The sequence below is a fragment of the Equus caballus genome, chromosome 25 (assembly GCF_041296265.1).
Source record: "Equus caballus isolate H_3958 breed thoroughbred chromosome 25, TB-T2T, whole genome shotgun sequence".
NCBI classification, from domain to species: domain Eukaryota; kingdom Metazoa; phylum Chordata; class Mammalia; order Perissodactyla; family Equidae; genus Equus; species Equus caballus.
In genome coordinates this window covers 7,813,102-7,822,494 of record NC_091708.1, presented here as the reverse complement: position 1 = coordinate 7,822,494, position 9,393 = coordinate 7,813,102, and positions in this window count along the sequence as shown.

Below are 9,393 nucleotides of genomic sequence, written 5' to 3'. Positions count from 1 at the left end.
CTTTTTTAGTTTTTTCCTGGTTCTGAACTTAGCATACTATCTGCAGACTTCTAAGAGTTGTTTTTATTTTTTCATCCACATTGTCTACTAATTTGTATATCAGTTGTTGAATATAGTTGTAGATTCATTTTCACTTCTATACACACTCTACTGCATGATAATTTCAAAATTTTTTCATCCATTATCCTCTCAATTAGTATTTCATTACTATGAATAGTAATTACGAACATTTTTAAACATGTCCTCTAGAAATGTAATTGATGTGTTGCAGGATGTGGCAATATTCAACTTTACAAGATAATGTAATATATTTCCACAAGGAGTCCGGGAATTGCAGTCTAAACAAAAAAAGGAGAGGACTGGAATATTTACAAACAGATCAAAAAACTATACATGATGAGTGAAAGATTAAGTACATGAATGTTCTGTACTGTTACTGTGTTAATTAAGAACACGAATAAATTTGTAATACACAAAACAACCTGGGTTTATATTTTTTTTATTCTTTTTTTTTTATTAATGTTATGATAGATTACAACCTTGTGAGATTTCAGTTGTACATTTTTGTTAGTCATGTTGTGGGTACACCACTTCCCCCTCTGTGCCCTCCCCCCACCCCCCCTTTTCGCTGGTAACCACCGATCAGATCTCCTTATCAATATACTAATTTCCACCTATGAGTGGAGTCATATAGAGTTCGTCTTTCTCTGACTGGCTTATTTCGCTTAACATAATACCCTCGAGGTCCATCCACGTTGTTGTGAATGGGCCAATTTTGTCTTTTTTTATGGCTGAGTAGTATTCCATTGTGTATATATACCACATCTTCTTTATCCAATCATCAGTTTCTGGGCATGTAGGCTGGTTCCACGTCTTGGCTATTGTAAATAATGCTGCGATGAACATAGGGGTGCAACGGACTCTTGAGATATCTGATATCAGGTTCTTAGGATAGATACCCAGTAATGGGATGGCTGGGTCATAGGGTATTTCTATTTTTAACTTTTTGAGAAGTCTCCATACTGTTTTCCATAGTGGCTGTACCAGTTTGCATTCCCACCAACAGTGTATGAGGGTTCCTTTTTCTCCACAACCTCTCCAACATTTGCCACTCTTGGTTTTGGATGTTTTTGCCAATCTAACGGGTGTCAGGTGATATCTTAGTGTAGTTTTGATTTGCATTTCCCTGATGATTAGCGATGATGAACATCTTTTCATGTGTCTATTGGCCATATTCATATCTTCTTTTGAGAAATGTCTGTTCATGTCCTCTGCCCATTTTTTGATCGGGTTGTTTGTTTTTTTGTTGTTAAGCCATGTGAGTTCTTTGTATATTATGGAGATTAACCCTTTGTCGGATAAGTGGCTTGTAAATATTTTTTCCCAATTAGTGAGCTGTTTTTTTGTTTCAATCCTGTTTTCCCTTGCCTTGAAGAAGCTCTTTAGTCTGATGAAGTCCCATTTGTTTATTCTTTCTATTGTTTCCCTCAACTGAGGAGTTACAGTGTCCGAAAAGATTCTTTTGAAACTGATGTCAAAGAGTGTACTGCCTATATTTTCTTCCAAAAGACTTATTGTCTCAGGCCTAATCTTTAGGTCTTTGATCCATTTTGAGTTTATTTTGGTGTGTGGTGAAAAAGAATGGTCAATTTTCAATCTTTTGCATGTGGCTGTCCAGTTTTCCCAGCACCATTTGTTGAAGAGACTTTCTTTTCTCCATTGTAGGCCCTCTGCTCCTTTATCGAAGATTAGCTGTCCATAGATGTGTGGTTTTATCTCTGGGCTTTCAATTCTGTTCCATTGATCTGTGGACCTGTTTTTGTACCAGTACCATGCTGTTTTGATCACTGTAGCTTTGTAGTATGTTTTGAAATCGGGGATTGTGATTCTGCCAGCTTTGTTTTTCTTGCTCAGGATTGCTTTAGCAATTCGCGGTCTTTCGTTGCCCCATATGAATTTTAGGATTGTTTGTTCAATTTCTGTGAAGAATGTTCTTGGGATTCTGATTGGGATAGCATTGAATCTGTATATTGCTTTAGGTAGTATGGACATTTTAACTATGTTTATTCTTCCAATCCATGTGCAAGGAATGTCTTTCCATCTCTTTATGTCATCGTCAATTTCTTTCAAGAAAGTCTTGTAGTTTTCATTGTATAGATCCTTCACTTCCTTGGTTAAGTTTATCCCAAAGTATTTTATTCTTTTCGTTGCGATTGTGAATGGGATTGAGTTCTTGAGTTCTTTTTCTGTTAGTTCATTGTTAGTGTATAGAAATGCTACTGATTTATGCACGTTAATTTTATACCCTGCTACTTTGCTGTAGTTGTTGATTATTTCTAATAGTTTTTCTGTGGATTCTTTGGGGTTTTCTATATATAAGATCATGTCGTCTGCAAACAACGAGAGTTTTACTTCTTCGTTACCTATTTGAATTCCTTTTATTTCTTTTTCCTGCCGAATTGCTCTGGCCAGCACCTCCAGTACTATGTTGAATAGGAGTGGTGAAAGTGGGCACCCTTGTCTTGTTACTGTCCTCAGTGGGATGGCTTTCAGTTTTTGTCCATTGAGTATGATGTTATCTGTGGGTCAATCATATATGGCCTTTATTATGTTGAGGTACTTTCCTTCTATACCCATTTTACTGAGGGTTTTTATCATAAATGGGTGTTGGATCTTGTTGAATGCTTTCTCTGCATCTATTGAGATGATCATGTGGTTTTTGTTTTTCATTTTGTTGATGTAGTGTATCACGTTGATTGACTTGCGGATGTTGAACCATCCCTGTGTCCCTGGTATAAATCCCACTTGATCATGGTGTATAATCTTTTTGATGTATTGCTGTAATCGGTTTGCCAAAATTTTGTTGAGGATTTTTGCATCTATGTTCATCAGTGATATCGGCCTGTAGTTCTCCTTCTTTGTGTTGTCCTTGTCAGGTTTGGGGATCAGAGTGATGTTGACTTCATAGAATGTGTTAGGGAGTTCTCCATCTTTCTCAATTTTCTGGAACATTTTGAGGAGAATAGGTATTAAGTCTTCTTTGAATGTTTGGTAGAATTCTCCAGAGAAGCCTTCTGGTCCTGGACTCTTATTTTTGGGGAGGTTTTTGATTACCGTTTCTATTTCCTTACTTGTGATTGGCCTATTCAGATTCTCCATTTCTTCCTGATTCAGTTTGGGGAGATTGTAGGTGTCTAGGAATTTGTCCATTTCTTCCAGGTTGTTCAATTTGTTGGCATATAGTTTTTCATAGTATTCTCTCATGATCTCTTGTATTTCATTGGTATCTGTTGTGATTTCTCCCCTGTCATTCCTAATTTTATTAATTTGCAATTTCTCTCTTCTTTTCTTGGTGAGTCTGGCTAATGGTTTGTCAATTTTGTTAATTCTTTCGAAGAACCAACTCTTTGTTTCGTTGATCCTTTCTATTGTCTTTTTTGTTTCAATATCGTTTATTTCTGCTCTTATTTTTATTATTTCCCTCCTTCTACTGACTCTGGGCTTTGTTTGTTCTTCTTTTTCTAGTTCTGTTAGGCGTCGTTTGAGGTTGCTTATGTGAGCATTTTCTTGTTTAGTGAGGTGAGCCTGTATTGCGATGAATTTCCCTCTTAGGACTGCTTTTGCTGCATCCCAAATGATTTGGTATGTCGTGTTCTCATTTTCATTAGTCTCCAGATAAAATTTGATTTCTTGTTTAATTTCTTCAATGATCCATTGTTTGTTGAGAAGCGTGTTGTTTAGTCTCCACATTTTTGCACCTTTCTCTGCTTTTTTCTTGTAGTTGATTTCTAGTTTAATAGCATTATGATCAGAAAAGATGCTTGATATTATTTCAACTCTCTTGTATTTATTGATGTTTGCTTTGGTTCCCAAAATATGGTCAATCCTTGAGAATGTTCCATGTGCACTTGAGAAGAATGTGTAACCTTCTGTTTTTGGATGAAGTGTTCTATATATATCTATTAAGTCCATCTGGTCTAATTTTTCATTTAATTCTATTATTTCCTTGTTGATTTTCTGTCTGGATGTTCTGTCCATTGGTGTTAATGGTGTGTTGAGGTCCCCTACTATTATTGTATTGTTGTTGACGTCTTCTTTTAGTTCTGTTAAGCGTTGCTTTACAAATTTTGGTGCTCCTGTGTTGGGTGCATATATATTTATAAGTGTTATGTCTTCTTGGTGGAGAGTCCCTTTTATCATTATATACTGTCCCTCTTTATCTTTCTTTATCTGTTTTGCTTTGAAATCTACCTTGTCTGATATTAGTATAGCGACACCTGCTTTCTTTTGTTCATTATTAGCTTGGAGTATTGTTCTCCATCCCTTCACTCTGAGTCTGTGTTTGTCTTTGGGGCTGAGGTGTGTTTCCTGGAGGCAGCATATTGTTGGATCTTGTTCTTTGATCCATCCTGCCACTCTGTGTCTTTTGATTGGGGAGTTCAATCCATTTGCATTTAGAGTGATTATTGAGATGTGGGGGCCTACCACTACCATTTTGTGTCTTGTTTTCCGGTTTTCTTCAGTTTCCTTTGTTTCTCGTCCCATGGTTTAATCTGTTCTGATGTAGAGCTGCTACTCTCTGTTGTTGTCCTTCTACTTATCTCCTCTGCTCTTGGTTTTGTAGCCCCTTTCCTTTTTTGAATTTTGCAGGAATGAGGGTTTTCCTGAGGATTTCCTGAAGAGGAGGTTTTGTGGCAATGAACTCCCTTAATTTTTGTTTATCTGGGAAAGTTTCTATTTCTCCATCGTATTTGAAGGATATTTTCGCTGGGTAGAGAATTTTCGGCTGTAGATTTTTGTCCTTCAGATTTTTGAATATATCATTCCACTCTCTTCCAGCCTGTAAAGTTTCTGCTGAGAAATCTGCTGATAGCCTGATGGGGGTTCCTTTGTAGGTTAGTTTCTTTTGCCTGGCTGTCCTTAGTATTTTCTCCTTATCGTTGACTTTTGCTAGCTTCACTACTATATGCCGTGGAGTTTGTCTTCTTGCATTGATAAAGTTTGGAGATCTATTGGCTTCTGTCACCTGAAGATCCATCTCCCGCACCAGATTTGGGAAGTTCTCAGCCATTATTTCTTTGAATAGGCTTTCTGCCCCTTTCTCCTTCTCTTCTCCCTCTGGTATACCTATAATCCTTACGTTGCATCTCCTAATTGTGTCTGATAATTCTCGGAGAGTTTCTTCATTTCTTTTTAGTCTTACTTCTCTCTGCTCCTCTGCCTGCAGCAATTCTATATTGCCATCTTCCAAATTGCTAATTCTTTCCTCCATATTATCGGCCCTACTGTTCAGAGCATCTAGATTTTTCTTAATCTCCTCTATTGTGTTCTTCATTTCCAATATTTCTGTTTGGTTCTTCTTTATCGTATCAAACTCTTGTGACATAGCTTCTGAACTCGTTGAGTTGTCGGTCAGAATTCTCTCTTAACTCATTGAGAATTTTAATGATGGCTGTTTTGAAGTCATCATCATTTAGATTATATATCTCATTTTCTTTGGGATTGTTTTCTGTGTATTTGTTACTTTCTTTCTGTTCTGGAGATTTAATGTATTTTTTCATATTGCTTGATGTTGTTGATTTGTGCCTCCGCATGGAGATAGAGTTTAGTTGCTCCTTTCACTTGTTTCAGCTGCTGCGGTAGGGGAGCAGCTGTTTATACTGCACCAACCAGGAACTCTGTCTGCAGTTGCTAACTGGGCCTGGGCCCCTCCTCGTAGCCACAGTGGCCCTTTGGATTCCCTCCTCTGCCGTGGGGGCTGTCACAGGGGGGCTTCACGCTGCTGGTGCCTACTGTTGCAGCCCAGCTAGATGTGCTCTCTCCTTGGGGTCTGCAATGGTGTTATGGGCTTTTCCAGCGGCCAGGGGTGGGATCACTTATATTTGCCTCTCCGTTGCTGTCGGCACTCACAAAATCTCACTTGTCCTCTGTGGGTCCCAGGAGAGCTATTGGCATCTTCTACAGTCTGTGGTTAGTTCACCTAGCTATGCTGCTTTTGCCCTGGGGTCTTCCAGCCTTATGGCTGGCGGCTGGGTGCCTTCTACTGGTGCTGTGCAGAGGCTTTCCCTAAGGCTGCTGTGAGCCTGTAGGGTTTCCCCCTAGGCTACGAAGCTGGGTCTCTGGAACTCCCCCCAGCCCCAGTCCTCTCCGAGATCTCCGGCTATCCCTAGTCCCACGGGGCGGGCAACAGCTGGGGGTCACCCCGCCCTCTGGGATTCTCTCCAGGCCTCTCCTGGAGCCTTGAATGCTGGGCGTGGCCCCTCTGCTAATGGCAGACAGAGAGTTTTGTCTGCTGCCCAGGCGGAACTCTGGTGCTTCCCCTCCAGGTCGCAGAGCCAGCCTTTGAAACTTCCCCCAGCCCCGGTCCTCTCCGAGATCTCCGGCAATCCCTAGTCCCATGGGGTGGGCAACGGCAGCTGGGGGTTGCCCCGCCCTCTGGGATTCTCCCTGGGCCTCTCCCAGAGCAGTGAATGCTCGGCGTGGCCCCTCTGCTAATGGCAGACAGAGAGTTTTGTCTGCTGCCCGGGCGGAACTCCGGCGCTTCCCCTCCAGGTCGCAGAGCTGGCCTTTGAAACTTCCCCCAGCCCCGGTCCTCTCTGAGATCTCCGGCAATCCCTACTCCCTCAGGGCGGGCAATGGCAGCTGGGAGCCCTCCGTACCCTCAGCGACTCTCTCTGGGACCCTCCGGGTGCCGCGAACACCAGGCGGGGTCTCCCCGCCAATGGCGGGGAGAGACTCTCCCTGCGGGCTCAGGTGTGCAACTCCAAAGTTTCCCTCTGCGTTTAGGAGTAATTGCAAGGGGTTTAGGTAGGGTTCTGGTCACCTGTTTCCACCGTCGCTCCTCTGTTGTGTGCTCGCTCCTGCCCTAGATGTGTGTAGATCCTCTGGGGGCATCCGTTGGAAGAAAGCCGCTTGCGGGTACTAGGCTGCTCGTCGGGGTCGGAGAGTTTTCACCTATTTCCACATCCTCCCGGAGGAAAGTCTGTCCGCCTTCCGATGTATAGTTGAGTGGGTATCTCAGACGTCCTGAGATGCTGTCTGGATATCCTTTGTCAAGCGATAAGTGTCCAAATAATTGTAGACTCGAAGGGGGAGAGACAAAGAGGACTACTCACGGTGCCATCTTGGATCTTTTTTCTGGGTTTATATTTTTTAACATAAATTTAAAAATGTCAATTCTCAGCCTCTTTGCCTGTGTCACACTAGGAATAAAAATTTTGTACACTAAAATAGACTCACGTCCTGTGAAAGGAAGAGAGTTTCTTTGAGGCAGGAAGACGTACCTTTGTTTATCAATTATCATAAAGATATGTGATCTAGAAAGTTAGATATGAGGTTTATGATTATGCTTATATTAATGAGAAGCATATTTATAAAAAGATTTCCATCTACTCCTACATACCTACATTAATTGAAGATAAGTTTCAGGGGTCAAGAGTGGCATGGCAATGAAGGAGTTAAGAGTATTGCATGACATTATAAAATTCTTTGTTCCATAGAATATAGCCTGGGCTCAAAAATAGAGCCAAGTAGAATAAGATCTTCTGTTTGGAAAGTGATAATGCCATGTATCATGTTTGTTCTCTTATTGATTTGTTAAAGAGCTCCAAAAATAGATGAACTTTCAGAACCTTGTGTTCCAAGTGGACCCAGTTCCTTCTAATGGCAGATTTTGTCTGCAGATAATTTAGCCTATAAGGAATCTCTTAAAAGCAAAGAATTTAAGAAGATGGCCTAATTAAAGATAGATTTATCTTCATCTGATTTCATAATTTAAAAACCCAATATGAGGAGATGGGAGGAAGATGAATGTGTGAGGCACAGAAGATTTTTAGGGCAGTGAAACTCTGCATGTTACTGTAAGGATGGATACCTGACATTATACATTTGTCCAAAAACATAGAACGTACACCAAGAGAGAACCCTAAAGTAAACTAGGGAGCTTGGGTGCTTATGGTGTGTCAACGTAAGTTCATCAGTTGTAACAAATGTATCACACTGGTGGGGGATGTTGATAATAGGGGAGGTTATGCAAGTGTTGGGGCAGGGGGTATATGGGAAATCTCTGTATCTTCCTCTCAATTTTGCTGTCAACCTAAAACTGCTCTGAAAAATAAAAAATGATTAATGAAAAAATCCAATATGATTTATTAGTTAATGTATAGACTTTTATAGACATATCCCAAGTGTTTCTCCAAAGTGTAATTTTTGGAGGTCATAAGCTATATTGAGGCAGTGACAATGAAGTAGTCTTCAGATTAGCCTTACTTATAGAGATTCCTTGGAATCACAGTACTTGCCTTTGGCTCATGAAGGAGGGAAGGACAAAGTGCATTCCTTGAGGTACATGCCAATTGTGGTCAATATCTCCTGCCACCATGGACTCTTGGTCTCCAAGACTGATGCAATGCTTTAATTACTCAGAGAGCTTCGTGCCAAAATCACTTCCACACTAGTAGGCACTGTTGTTTATCAACTCCCCAGTGATAACTTCTTCTAGCAACAGTTTCTTTTCAAGAGGCTTCAGAGCTGAATCCTACTACTGAGCTACTGAAAATGGCTCTTACTAGCAGGTCCCAATGTCCACAACATAATAGAAGATCCTCTGAAGATATTACAACAGCCACCTTGAAAGGTGTCTCTGTCTCCAGTGCCCTGCCCAGTAAAGAAGTGTGACAGGCCTCTTTCCTTTATCTCCAATCCACAAGTTCATGACAACTCTCTGCCTTTACACAGAACCTCTTCCTGAGATCATTCTTCTCCCTATTCTCATCATTCAGAACATGGGCACAGCACCAATTTCACATTCAAGACTTGTGTGTCTCTTAGAACTAAATTTCCTTTGTTTATATACATGGTACCTAAGTGTACCTTTTTTACTGTGTAGACCGTTTCTCAAGTTTGAGTATCTTGCAGAATACTTGTAAATAAGGATGCTCTGAAGGTCAGCTTCAGCCTTGGTATTCAGCCCAAATCATTCATCAGTTAGACTTCAGAATTTGAAAGACGGAAGAGCTAACTGCCTACATAAGTGTCATTTCTGACATCTCTGCCCTTTAGAGATATGACTGATGGGTTACCACCAGGCAGGATGGTACTATTACAAACTAGTCATGATATGCATATTCATTTTCAATATGTGAATATTTACTCTCAAATATTGGTGAACATTCTATATATGGCTTGGAGACAATATCTCCTCATTTGTTTTATTTTTCATTTTTATTTTCTTTTGGATATTAAACATTAAGCAGAGTGACATTCTTACAATATTAATAATTATAATATTAAACACTTTTCCAAAATGTGAACATAGACATGATAACCACAGCTGCAACTGACAGTAAATCACATCTCAACCAGCAAATAGGATCACAAAGAAAAATAAAATTG